At 39.0% G+C, this 15,020-nt stretch overlaps 1 long non-coding RNA gene across 1 annotated transcript; it reads right to left on the reverse strand.

The window, feature by feature from the left end:
- Positions 1 to 11,674: 11,674 nt before the first annotated feature.
- On the reverse strand, positions 11,675 to 12,151 carry LOC138891677 (uncharacterized). The gene is made up of 3 exons (XR_011408048.1): positions 12,079 to 12,151; positions 11,806 to 11,865; positions 11,675 to 11,720 (listed from the first exon to the last, which is right to left on the reverse strand). It is a non-coding gene; the product is annotated as an uncharacterized lncRNA (long non-coding RNA).
- Positions 12,152 to 15,020: the final 2,869 nt, after the last annotated feature.

Here is a 15,020-nt window from a genome sequence, read left to right on the forward strand (position 1 = left end):
GTTTTCGAAAGATTCGGAATTAAATTGAAAGAACAATTCTTATTTTTGAAATTTAAATGAAAAGAGTTGACCGGAGTTTGACTTTTGAGCAAATGACTCCGGAATAGAATTTTGATGATGTCAATAGCTTCGTATGATAATTTGGGACTTAGGCGTATGTCCGGATTTGAATTTGGAACTCCGTAGGACAATTCGACGCATTTTGGCGAAAGTTAGAAAATGAAAGATATTTAGAAAGTTTGACCGGGAGTTAACTTTATTGATATTGGGGTCGGAATTCAATTCTGGAAAATGGAACAGCTCCATTATGTCATTTATGACTTGCATGTAAAATTTAAAGTTATTACGGATTGATTTGATACGTTTTGGCACAAGATATAGAATTTGGAAAATTTCATAAACTCATAAGTTAGATTCGAGGTGCGATTCGTTGTTTCAGTATTGTTTGATGTGATTTGAGGCCTCAACTAAGTTCATAATATGTTATGGGACTTGTTGGTATATTCGAACGGGGTCCCGAGTGGCTCGGGTGAGTTTCGGAATAGTTTCGGACCATTTCTAGGCCATTTTTAACTGTTGGTTTTTGGCTACAGCTGTGTGCATCGCAGAAATATCTGTTGCATATGGTTGACTTTGGAAACTTATATCTTGTAATATGTAAGGAATTTGGAGATACTTCAAAAATAAAAGTTGTAGCCCTTTGAGTCTAGTTTCTAGAAATATAAACCATTCACCATTTGGACATTTGTACAGAAAGTTATGATCGATTAGCTTAAGCCTAGTATTGAGTTATTTTGCCTGGCAGTGTGCATCGCAGAAATTTCTACTGCACATGTCTGACTTTGAGAACTTATATCTTGCCATATATAAAGAATTGGAAGATGAGCAAAACATAAAAGTTATAGCCCTTGGTGTCAAGTTTTCAGAACGTTAAACCATTCATCATTCGGACATTGTATGAGAGAGTTATGCCTATTTCCGTATCGGAAAAGACTGTTATTTTTCTGGGGCTGATGCAAATCGCAGGTGTCAAATGTAATTTATAAGTCTCAAATGTCAAATGAGACTTGCGTGGACAGATTCTTAAAATGGGGGTTTCGGCCATTTTAACATATTTGGAGCTTTGGAGCTCAGGTTGAAGAGATTTTTGAGACAATTTTCACCATATGGATTGGGGTAAGTGTTCTATATCCAAAAGTGATTATACTTCATGATTCCATGGTTATTTTCATCAATTATTAGTGAATCAAATGGAAGAAATCGGAGAAATTTGTAAAACTCTTCAAGAACGAAAATTTAAGATTTGGAGGTCGAGTTGTTATCGAAATTTGATAAAATTGGTATGGTTGAACACGTATCGGAATGGGTGATTGGGTTTCGTGAAAATTCTGTCGAGTCCGAGAGGCGGGCCCCGCATTGACTTTTGGCTGATTTTTTAATGTAAATTTTTAAGTCGACGTTTTATTATCCGGAATTATTTTCGATAAAATTTAATGAAGTTATACAATTAATTTGGATAGATTTGAGTTGTCCGGAGGTCAATTCAAGCAAGAAGGTTATTTTGAAATATCGGCCTAACTTTAAAAAGGTAAGTATCTTGCCTAACCTTATGTGGAAAATTTTTTCCTTAGGGATTGAGTCTTATGAGGAAATTGTGTGATTGAAAATCATGTATGCGAGGTGACGAGTACGTACTTGGTTTATATGTGCAATTTATACCGGTTAAAATTTGTAGACACCCTTATGTATTAAATTGGAAAATTGTTGGAACTTAGTGAATCCTTGATTTGTCATGCCTCATTCCTTGTTTGTCGAGTTTGTATTTTATATGATAATTTGGGGTGATTACCACTTGGATTTTTATGTAAATTTCATGGGTTTGTTGATTTGATATTTCTTGGAATTAATTACATTATGGATTTTTCATCTGCAAATAATTAAATAAGTTTAAAAAGAGGCATTTGTATATTTATCTGAAATTTGGATTTAAGAAGGCGTTGTCCTATGCTGAGCTATTTTTCCATCCTAGTTAACGTTTGTGAGGTTTTATATACGTTGTGTGAGCCTTGGGGCTATTTGCTGTGAAATTTAATTGATTACGTTGTACTCTTGGAAAAGTTGTGGCCTACGAGCAATTTGTAATTACGAGTTGATTATGTGGTATTGTTGTGATAATCTTTTGTGTAAATTATTGTGTGATTTGGGTTACTGTTGTACGACGTATAAGGGTGGCATTCCATTGTTAATATTATGCATGTATAAGGGTGACATTTCATTGTTGTTATGTGTGTTGGGATATTGTCTGGGTGGAGTGATAAGGGAGGTTATTAAACAGAGCGATAATGGAGGCTATTATAGGAGCGATAAGGGTGGCTATTGATATTGTCAGGGCGGAGGGATAAGGGTGGCTATTATTATGGAGTGATACAGGTAGCTATAGGAGAGATAAGGATGACTATTGTCAGGGATGATACGTGATGATGTGGGATTATTGTGTTGGTGATTTTTATATGATGTTGTGATATTCCTGGTGTTTATTTTTATCTCTTGTGCAATTTGTCTTGTTGTTTCGGTAAACTTGATAATAGTCTGATTCATGTTGAAATTGTGAGCCTGTGGCTATTACCGGACGGTTTATATTATTGGCACGTTAGTTGTTCGTGCAGTTATGAAAGAAATGTGGGCACAAGGTGGTAGAAAAAATATGATAAATGTGGGCACGAGGTGCCGAGGAAAATATGATCATTTTATTATGGGCACGTGAGTTGTCCGTGCAGTTATGAAAGAAATATGGGCACGATGTGCCGAGGAAAGTATGATGATTTTATTATTGGCGCGTGAGTTGTCCATGCGGTTATGACAGAAATATGGGCACGAGGTGCCGTAAGTGGGCTGAGACCCGTAATTTTTATAATTATGAAATAAGGTGTCACATGGTGACTTTTACTTGAAAGGAATTATATTCGAAAGATTTTATATATTCATAAGATATTTATTTGGAAGAAGTATATTCGAGTTATATTTAATTGAAAGGATTATATTCTAATAACTTTTATTTGAAAAACTTATGGATAAATGATGTATATTTTGAAGGACTTGATTAATTGGTTGTACTTGGTTTAATAATTATTTGAGCAATATTTATGGTGTTCTTGCTGCCTTGTTGTTTATATCACTAGTTGATTATTGTTGCTATCACTGCTATTTGTCTTTCTATTATTTTTGTATGCTATATTGCATAAGTTATTTGACTAGTGAGTGTCTTGACTGTAACTCGTCACTACTCCAGCGAGGTTAGTCTTGATACTTACTGGGTATCGACTGTGGTGTAGTCATACTAGACTTCTATACATTTTTGTGCAGAGCAAGGTATTGGAGATATCAGATTCGGACAGAGGTTAGAATGTGATCGCAAAGATTTAAGGTAGAGCCGCTTGGTCATCGCAGTCCCTTGAAGTCTTTTCATTTTTATTATTGTAACGACCCGGCCGGTCGTTTTGAGCGTATTAGTCCAGATCCCCTATTTACTGCATTCCTTGTATCTGTTTTTGCTTATGTGACTTGCCGGGAGGTTTTGTTTTGGTTTCGGAGTGTTTTGGGACACTTAGTCCCTAAAACAGAAGCTTAAGTCTTAGGATTTTGACCGTAGTTGGAATGGTATGAAGACGACTCCGGAATGGAGTTTTGTCAGTTTCGTTAGCTCCGTTGGGTGATTTTGGACTTAGGAGCATGTCCAGACTGTGAATTTGAGGTCTGTAGCTGAATTAGGCTTGAAATGACGAAAGTTAAATTTTCGGAAGTTTGACCGAGGGATTGACTTTTTGATATCGGGGTCGAATTCCGATTCCAATTCCGAAAGTTGGAGTAGGTCCGTAATGTTGAATATAACTTGTGTGCAAAATTTGAGGTCAATCGGGCGTGGTTTGGTATGATTCGGCATCGTTAGAAGTTCTTTAAGCTTGAATCCGGGTATAATCGGTATTTTGGTGTTGTTTTGAGTGATTCGAAGGTTCGACTAAGTTCGTATTGGGTTATATGACTTGTTGTCATGTTTGGTTGAGGTCCCGAGGGCCACGGGTAGATTTCAGGTGGTTAACGGACTTGATTTTTGAGTTGATAAAGCAGATGAAGAGCTGCTACTACTGGTGTAACCGCACCTGCGGAGTGGGCACTGCAGGTGCGAGCACGCAGAAGCGTGGCATGAATCGCAGATGCGAGCAAGGCCATGAAGGACAGGGGTCATAGGTGCGAAGAATTTTCCACACCTGCGGTATCACAGATGCAGACAAGTGGGCGCAGGTGCGGGGGCAGCTGGGAGAGAGTGACTCCACCGAAGCGAGGCCAGGGCCGTAGAAGCGCGTTCGCAGGTGCGGAACCTGGAGCACAGATGCGGGCCCTGGAGGTGCAAGTGACTTCCGCATAAGCGGCATTTTCACCGCAGATGCAGCGTCGTAGGTGCGACAATAGGTCCGCATATGCGAAAAATTTGGGCAGAAGGTTTAAAAGCAAGGGTTCACGATTTTAGTCTTATTTCAACATTTTAGACTCGGACTTAGGCGATTTTGGAGAAGATTTTCGAGATGATTATTGAGGTAAGCTTCTTGTACTCGTTTTGGATCATAAAACTTATTTCCCCACTGATTTTCCCACCTAATTAGTGAGATTTTGAAGTGAAATTTGGGGGTTTATGGCTTGAGAATTGGAGTGTGGATTTTGGGGATTTGGATGACCAAATGGTGTCGGATTTTGATAAATTTGATATGGTTAGACTCGTGAGTGAATGGGGTTTCGGGTTTTATAATTTTTGTCAGATTTCGAGGCATGGGCCCGGGGGCCGGGTCGAGCCTATTTCAGATTTTGGCTTATAATTTTATATTTTTCTTGTGGAATTGATTCCTTTAGCCTTTATTAATTATACCATACAACTTGTGGCTAGATTCGGGGCGTTTGGAGACTGATTCGAGGGGCAAATGCATTTCAGAGTAGGATTTGCTTGGTTTGAGGTAAGTAACGCTTTTAATGCACTCCCTGTCAAACTAGATGCTATTACTTCGGATACTGTGATTGCAGGTATTGTCTTAGTTTGCCATAGAGATGCCTATGTATTATTTGACCCTGGTCCCACTTATTCATATGTGTCCTCGCATTTCGCTCATTATCTGGATATGCCCCGTGAGTCTCTAGTTTCACCTGTTCATATGTCTACGTCCGTGCTGATACTATCATTGTGGACCATATATATCGGTCAGGTGTGGAGACTATTGGGAGTCTGGAGACTAGAAAAGATCTCTTATTGCTTAGTATGGTCAATTTAGATGTTATCTTGGGTATGGTGAGTTATCAGATGTTTTGTTATATGGCTTTGAGCCAAGTGGGGGAGTCTGCTACCTATGATTTGATTGCACTATTTTGTACGGTATTAGTTTATGGGCTGAGGCATACTTGTTGATTGGTTATGACTTGCAGAGGTTGATATCGGGGATGACTTGAGTAGGAAAATTACTTGACTGCGGGTTATATTACACTTTATGAAAAATTATGAAATGATTAAATTTTTATTTTGAAGGATGTAGTGCACACAGAGTGTGAATTTGATCGGTAGTGTTAAGGAAGGGTTACCCCTTCGAGCGTTGCTGTGCTAATGAGGCACGTGTCTTTCAGCCTGTTTGGGCGGTGCAATTTAGAATCTGAAATTATATTTAATGGTGCCGGGAATTGTGGTAATCCTGTATGATTATGGATTCTAAATTTTAGTATAAGAAAGGTAAGAAGAATAATTTTAAAATTCACATAAGGTATTTTCAGAGTGAGCGTTACAGTTGCGGTATTTATGGAGGTACTTAAGAAGAGTACAATGGCTTACAGGCCTTATGGTGGTGTGGTGTTATGTTAGGGTATCATGTAGTGAGCTTTGGGTAAGGATCGTGGAGTTCTGACAAGGAGAAGTATCAAATTGAGGTTAATTCGGAAGAAACTCGAAGTAAATAGGACAACTGGGTAGTAGACTAGAGCAGCATGGTAATGGCATGCTCGGTTATTTTGGGTAATAATGACGTGGAGACGTTACAGATGTTTTGGTGGCAATATTCTTGGGCTTTAGTGACCTGCATGGCTTGGGCGAGTTGGTGGAAATTAGTTCTGATAGCTTGATTAGGTGCAAATAGATTTCAAAGTGTTCTTGATGGTTTCTACCATGGTTTGAACAGGATATTTCTACCAGTCTGGGAACGTGTTGTGTATTGTGATTTCCTCCTGGAAGGAAGCAAGATGAAGGTTTCTAACTAACAGGGTATGTAAATTGCTGGTGACTCATGGTTGATAGTGATATTCTTGTGCTTGCCACATGATGGAATGATAGACGTGGTGTGTTGTGCAAAATTAAGATTTACATGTACAAGGTGGTAGTTCATTCTTGAAGGCAAGTTCACGAATTCTGGACAGAATGGTCAGTGTTATATATTTAGATGAATGTTATAGTTGCTCGGTAATCCCTGAGAGGGGTGCGCGGTTGAAAGGGGGCATTGTGTTTTGATTACGGATGTTCATTGGTATTGCGGTACTCTCCAGGTTGATCGACTGCTGATATTCAATTTTGCTATGTGGCACGGAAGAATTTTAGGAGTATTTCTCGTGGGATGATCGTGTATGAGAGATGTTTTAGACATTCTGGTGATGGAGTTGGGATCAGATATAGGATTCGTGTGTTATATGGATTTGGAGACTGGTAGTTCTCAAGAGCAGGTTGTTTCCATGGTTGTGGATTGTGAAGTCATGGCCGAAGCTAGCTAGACGATAGTATGTGTTATGATTCAGTCATTGTGGGCTTTCAGAGGGTTATTTATCCATGTGTGGGTGCCCGGAGTTGACTTGGGGGTCCATTGGTAGGCCCAATTAGGATGTGTATTCTACATCGAGTTGGATTGGTTGGCTCCATATTGCTATTATTGAGGGATGTGTCATTTGGTTGTTGTTGAGCTTATTCGTGTTTTGATATATTCGGTGAGTTACTCTTGTATGCCAAAAGGGGTTGTGATTCGTTGGTCGTATGCACCCATGGTGCAGTTCTATTGGGGCCTTATAGCGGAAATTGCGCGAGATGGGTATTTTGGTGATGCATGAGTGGTTACGCATTGGTTATGTTCTTTCGGATTTGTGTGGCATTGTGTAATTTGCTTCTCCAGTGGTTATGGTAATGCACTTCGAGTACTTGATGCCGGATTGTGCGTGGTTATTGATTTTGAGCATGGTGGCTGAGGTATTTCATATGGATCAGTGTTTGGATGGGGTCGCGCATTGCGGTAGAGTTATGTTGAGATATGATCCTTGTGTTAGATTCATGTGTTATGGTTCTACGGTATGTGATGGGTTCTTAGCATTGCGTTGGGGTGGTACCCGTCGAGCTTACATGACGATTCTCTTGTTTGAGTCATTTTCGTGATTGAGTACATTTGGAATGTTGCTTATTGATGCACGGATTGCACAGGTTGTGGCTTTAGATAGTATTGGTGTGGCATGTCAGTAGAGTAGTTGGTATTTGATAAGATGAAGTCGTCGGATCTAGGATGGATGCTATCAGATTTGATTGTGTCATATTTGGAAGGATAATATCGAAAGTCGGCTTAGGAATTTGCTATGGTTCTTGTCGAAGGAGAGGGAGCTCCACGACTGGTAGATCTGATGAATGGTTACGAGTCTCTGCGTATTTCTTTCATCATCGGTGGTGTACGAAGGTTTAGAATGGAGTATTGTTTGATATGAGGTTTATTACCGGCATGGGGTTGTTTCGAGCAGCTACGGTGATTAGAAAGCATTGCTTCAAGCATTTAATCTATGTGGTATTTGAGTTTTGAGTATTTGAGTTATGGTTACGGCTTTTGGTACAACTTGTTCAAACTTATACAGCATGTAGGTTGCGGGATTCTGACCTTATAAGAAATTTCGGATGTTGGAAATTGGATTCTAAGGCTTGTGGGCCAGGTAGAATTAAGAAATTTTAGTTATGTGGTGTTATCAGACCTATATGGGATAGGGTGACATGGGATCACCCCCGGGTACATGCGTGGTAAGATGGAATGGTGATTTGGTGGCTTGGAAACAACTCTTGGCACGTTCGAGGACAAACGTATGTTTAAGTGGGGGAGGATGTAACGACCCGACCGGTCGTTTTAAGCGTATTAGCCCCGATCCCCTATTTACTGCATTTCCCGTATCTATTTCTGCTTATGTGACTTGCCGGGAGGTCTTGTTTTGGTTTCAGAGTGTTTTGGGACACTTAGTCCCTAAAACGGAAGCTTAAGTCTTAGGATTTTGACTGTAGTCGGAATGGTGTGAAGACAACTCTGGAATGGAGTTTCGTCGGTTCCGTTAGCTCCGTTGGGTGATTTTGGACTTATGAGTATGTCCGGTCTGTGAATTTGAGGTCTGTAGCTGATTTAGGCTTGAAATGACGAAAGTCGAATTTTCAAACGTTTGACCGGGGGGTTGACTTTTTGATATCGGGGTCGGATTCCGATTACGGAAGTTGGAGTAGGTCCATAATGTTGAATATAACTTGTGTGCAAAATTTTAGGTCAATCGGGTGTGGTTTGTTATGATTCAACATCGTTGGTAGAATTCAAAAGTTTAGAAGTTCTTTAGGTTTGAATCCGGGTGTAATCGGTGTTTTAGTGATGTTTTGAGTGATTCGAAGGGTCGACTAAGTTCGTATTGGGTTATATGACTTGTTGGCATGTTTGGTTGAGGTCCCGGGGGGTTTCGGGTGGTTAACGGACTTGATTTTTGAGTTGATGAAGCAACTGAAGAGCTGCTGCTACTGGTGTAACCGCACCTGCGGAGTGGGCACCACATGTGCGAGCACGCAGAAGCGTGGCATGAATCGCAGATGCGGGCAAGGCCATGAAGGATAGGGGTCGCAGGTGCGAAGAATTTCCCGCACCTGCGGTAGCGCAGATGCGGACTAGTGGGCACAGGTGCAGGGGCAGCTGGGAGAGAATGACTCCGCAGAAGCGAGGCCAGGGCCGCAGATGCGCGTTCGCAGGTGCGGAACCTGGAGCGCAGGTGCGGGCCCTGGAGGTGCAAGTGACTTCCGCAGAATCGGCATTTTCACCGTAGATACGGCATCGCAGGTGCGACAATAGGTCGCAGATGCGAAAAGTCTGGGCAGAAGGTTTAAAAGCAAGGGTTCGCGATTTTAGTCTTATTTCAACATTTTGGACTCGGACTTAGGTGATTTTGGAGAAGATTTTCGAGGTGACTATTGAGGTAAGCTTTTTGTACTCATTATGGATCATAAAACTTGTTTCCCCACTGATTTCCCCACCTAATTAGTGAGAGTTTGAAGTAAAATTTAGGGGTTTAGGGCTTGAGAATTGGAGAGTGGATTTTGGGAATTTGGATGACCAAATGGTGTAGGATTTTGATAAATTTAATATGGTTAGACTCGTGAGTGAATGAGCTTTCGGGTTTTATGACTTTTGTAGGATTTCGAGGTGTAGGCTCGGGTGCCGGGTCGAGCCTATTTCGAATTTTGGCTTACAATTTCATATTTTGCTTGTGGAATTAATTTCTTTAGCCTATATTAATTATACCGTAGTGCTTGTGGCTAGATTCAGGGCGTTTGGAGACTGATTCGAGGGGCAAAGGCATTTCGGAGTAGGATTTTCTCGGTTTGAGGTAAGTAACGCTTTCAAACTTGGTTCTGAGGGTTCGAAACCCCGAACTATGTGCTATATAATTGGTATTGAGGTGACGCACATGCCAAGTGACGGGCGTGTGAGCATGCACCATGAGAATTGTGGCCTGGTTGATTCCATGGCACTGTATAGTGACTCTATTTTGTTGATATCCGTGTTTTCATGTTGTGATAAAGTAATTGAGCTATCAATCATGCTAGATATCATGTTTAGGCTTTATGCCGGTACTGTTGGGACCCCTAGTGGTCGTTTCTTGTTGTCATCTCACTAATTTTATTGATATTATGTACTCAGTCATGTTCATGCATTTCATATTATATCTCCGTCTCAGTTGTTATTTATTGATATATCATATCATTGTTTCGGGCTAGTTTTCATGATATTGTGAGCCCGTGAGTGAGACTGGAGAGATTGATGACTGAGATCCTGATTATGAGTGACAGTTTTGGGATCGGGCTACACGCCGTAGTGATTATACTGATTTTATGATAGTGCTTGGGCTGTAGGAGCCCCTCCGGAGTATGTAACACACCCCTAGTGAGTGCGGTTGATATTATTGAGGGATGTATCTTCCTTGGACATGGATCTTATCCGAAGTACTTGATACCTGGAGATAGATCTTCTCCACGGGACTGGATTGGCCTTCCTCGGTACTGGGTGACTTATAGTCAGTGATGTATATGTTCCGGGATGGATCTTCCCTAGGCCGTATGAGCCATATACAGTACCGAGTGGTTGAGCATTCGAGAGTGTGAGCACATGAGGCTGACAACACGGTGAATCACATACCGCATGTGCATTGGCATGTAGAGATAGCAGAGTTATATTCTTTACACTGTTCATATCTGCTTCACTTTATTGTTTTGAGTTGCCTATTTAATTTGAAAGCATGCCTATATTTCTGTACAGTTATTTTTATTTTATCTGTATCGGTTGAGTTCGTCACTACCTTTCAGTCCAAAGTTTGGACTTGTTACTTACTAAGTTGGATGTACTCACATTACTCCCTACACCTCGTGTGCAGATCCATGCGTCTTTGGTCATGGCGGCAGTTGCTGATTGAGACTTCAGAGTTCGGAGACTACCAAGGTAGTTGCACGGCGTTCGCAGGCCTTGACTCTCCTTCTATATCACTAGTTGTATTTTTCAGTTTATTTCTCTAGACACTATAGTGGACTGTATTCTGATTTAGACACTCATGTACTCAGTGACATCCCGATTTTCGGATGGATTGTATCGTATTTTGGATATTTCTATTTTCAAAAAGGCTTTCTTAAATTATTAAATTGCTCCCTTCTTTATGTTCAAAGATTTTTCTGTGTTGAGATGTTAAGTTGTGGCTTGCCTAGTTCCACGATAGGCGCCATCACGACGGTTAGATTTTGGTTCATGACAATTCTACTGTCAACAATTATTCGAACAATATTATATATTCGATCCTTGAGATCATTGCATGTATTCAGTTAGAGTTCGTGACTCAGTATTACCAGTCTTGGGAGGTTGTTATAATTGTTTTCGCTTTTGGTTTCGACAACTATATTAAATTATATGTTTAAATAAAATAGCTCGAAATGTAATTGTAATCGGCTTACCTAGTCTTTGAGACTAAGTGCCATCACGACGCCTGAGGTGAGATTTTTGGGTCGTGACAGCTCTACACAAGTACGCTAATAAGGATGTCTCACTGGGTTCATCAAGTAAATTAGAATCATATTCATATTTTATGATGTCAAGTTTGTACTTAATTTGTAAGTGCCATTTACCACCATATATATATATCTCTTTATATATATATATATATATATATATATATATATATATATATATATATATATACACTAGTGAGGGTATGCCTGGGCTATGCTCGGGCCCAACGACTATTTAGAATTTTTGTTATTATTTTCGGATGTCATTAATTTTTTGTATTTAAATCTGCTGTGCTGGTTATGCATATGGAGTAAATGAATGAATTCCTGTGGGATATTATGTAAAGGTGATATGTGAAGCCAAAATGAGGTTCCGTATTTTCTGAAAGAAAATATGTAGCCACAAGAGACTTAGCTTAGAGAAACAACATTTTGTATCTAAATAACTTGCAAGGACAGGAGCCAACCTGTAATTTAACATGCGTAGGTAGATTACATGGTTGTTCATTTTGGATGCATTCTTTTATCTACAAAGAGAATTATTAAAAAATTAGATTTAGATCATGTGTTATCTCCATATGTTCTTCTCCTAACTCCTAAGCCCCAAGCTATTCATATTTCAGAGTATTAAATCTCATGCCGATAATCAAGGAAATGCAAAGCACAATTAAACAAATAAAAGTAGATATATTTCTTCACCCTCCCTCTATCCATCAAGGATGCAAACAAGAGAAAGTCACCCGAAATTGTGTGCTTGCATCTGTATGGCCCAAGACTTCATCTCTGGAAAAGCCTATCCAAAATGGGAAGAAAAGAGCCAATGCAATTAGTAACTACCAGTATAACTTAACAAGATTGTGTCGTCGCATTAAGGATTGTTGTGAGCTAAGAGAAGCTTGGATTTAGAGTTGAAGTTGTTCTATAAGATTGAATTCTTCGGAAAGATATATGTTGAGTCGTTAAGTAAACGACAAAGGTATGTTAAGGCTCACTCTTTATTTCTTTTGGCATGATTTACAAAGAACATAACTATAATGTCGTTACTTCAAAATGAACTCTTTTCTCAAGATTAAAGCCCGTGAACCTCATTGTTTCATATTGTTATAGTTCATGACTCTTATTGTTCTTTTTCGAGATCACTTACCGCCTTGATAGCATCTTGAATCTTATGTCTTCTTATGATCCTTGTTGACTCTCATATAATTGATACATACACAGTTACATAACAAAAATCGGAGGATAACGACCTTGAGTCACCCCGATTGAGTCCATAAGGCCCTTCAGAGTCATTGCTGTAACGATCCAAAATCCCTACGAAGGAGTCGTGATGGCACCTAGTCTCTAAAACTAGGTAAGCCTAACATTAACTGAAATAACGACAATGTTTACTAACATCGAACAATTTCGAAATAAAAATCTCTATACAATTTACAATTCCAAAACCGGTAGTACAAGTCATAAGCCTTTCTAGGAGAAATTTTACATAATGAATACATCACTGTTCCGGAAAAAAGGAAACAATGGAAATAAATACAATAGAAGGTGACTTCGGAGCTTGCGAACGCCCAACAGGTGTACCTTGAAGTCTCCAGCCTCACCAAGCGTAAGTTTCAAAACCAACTTGATCTGAAGTACCTGGTTCTGCACAAAAGAATGTGCAGAAGCGTAGCTTGAGTACACCACGATGGTACCCAGTAAGTGTCAAACCAAACCTCGGTTATGGCTATCCAACGGGACGGGGCGAGACAAAATTAACGGGACGGGACGACATTTAGCTGGGACGATGGCGGGACGGGACGGGACGGGACGAAACTGGACGGGACAAACGGTAGGCCCATTCCGTCCCGCTAACAAACGGGATGGGATGGGATGGGACAGACGGTAGGCCCATCCCGTCCCGCTAACAAACGGGATGGGACGGGTTCGCGGGACTTAAATGCCATTTTTAAAAAAAAATTGTTTAAGCATTTAGTTTGGCAACAGATATTATTTTGACAATGACTAAGTTTTTAAAGTTTGCAACATCTAGTTTTTTGACTTATTTAATAAACTTAAAAATTAAACGAAAATTAGAAAACTAAGTAAAGAATTATAAAATATTAAAACAAAAGACTTGTAATGAAATATTCTAGTAATTATAAATTTATAATAGAGTTATAATTTATTTAATATAATTTCAAGCCATTAAGTAACTAAGTAAGAGTGTAAGACAATTCATAAAATAAATTCAACGCTTAGAGCCTTTTTATTTTATTAATAGAACTTTCAAATCTCACATACAAATATAATTCTTTTGAAGAGCATCTAATCTACGCAACCACCTTCTAGGAAGGGTTCTGTTTGAATTAGGCCTCTTAGTAGCCAATTACAAATTATCATACTAATATTTGTAAGCTCCTATATAACTTCGTTGTAACTTATCTATAATTTCTCTCGGACATTGTTCTGGAATTGGCAATGTTGATTGATGTTCCATGAGTTCCATGCCGTCATCGCTCCCAGTGCTAAGTATCTCATTTTATTCTTGTTCTTCCCTAGTGGTTAATTTTTCAAAATCAAGATTTTTTCTTTCTGAATTAATCCAATCTCTGAATAATACGGAAATCTCTAGGCTGTCCTCCGCTAATAAATATCTATGATCTCCGATTTGAAATCTTGCCGCGCTAAAAGCACTATTCGATGCTACTGATGATGCTTGAATAGCAAGGATATCTCGGGCCATTATTGAATGTGTTGGAAAAGCCTTTCCACGCTCCCTCCACCATGCCAAAAGTTGTTCGTTGCCTTCTTCGTCTTTAATACTTTCCAATCCTTGATTAAGATAAGAATCAAGTTCATCATCAATAGAGGAATCAAAACCTGTTATATCATCCATATCTTTCCATAGAACTTTTACTCTAGACTTAGAAGTAGAAGGAGCAGTTTCACTACCTGTTGTTTTCATAGATTTATATTTATCAAACATTGATCTAACATAAGAATATTTGTTAGCTTGGCATTCTTCGAGAGATGGTTGTTCATTTTCTTGAATTGCTAAATTCTCATAAATTTTATGAACAAGTCCCTTTGCACCTCTTAATTTTAAAGATGGGTTAAGTATAGTAGAAATTAAATAAACTTGGGGAATATGGAAAAAATACTTTTTAAATTTTACAATCATTTCATTAATGGCCGGTGCATAAGTTTGATTAGTTTTATACTTACCAAATACAATAGAAATTCCACAAATATACCATAATATTTGTGTAATAGTAGGATAATATATACCAGAAAATTGTTTTGTAGCATAATAATTTTTTTCTAAAAATTTAGTAAGCTCTTTGATCTGATCTCAATCAGAATCAACAATTTGATCAGCGGGGATACCATTATGCATATTAAATACTTTTTGTATAGGCACCCGATAATCATAAGCAACTTTAAGCATTTCATAAGTAGAATTTCACCTAGTACAAACATCTTTTGGAACTTTTCTATATGGAAGGTTAGCACTAGCACATTGTTGAGCAAATTCACGAATTCTACTCGCTTTATTAGCACAAAAAATGTAGTCGCAAGCATGTTTTACTTTACTACAAGCATAAAAAAATAAATTAATACCATCTTTTACAACCAAGTTAAAAATATGGCATGCACATCTAACATGAAAAATTGCCGGATTAATTGGACAAAGTCTAGTTCT

The sequence above is a fragment of the Nicotiana tomentosiformis genome, chromosome 1, assembly GCF_000390325.3.
Source record: "Nicotiana tomentosiformis chromosome 1, ASM39032v3, whole genome shotgun sequence".
Lineage (NCBI taxonomy): Eukaryota > Viridiplantae > Streptophyta > Magnoliopsida > Solanales > Solanaceae > Nicotiana > Nicotiana tomentosiformis.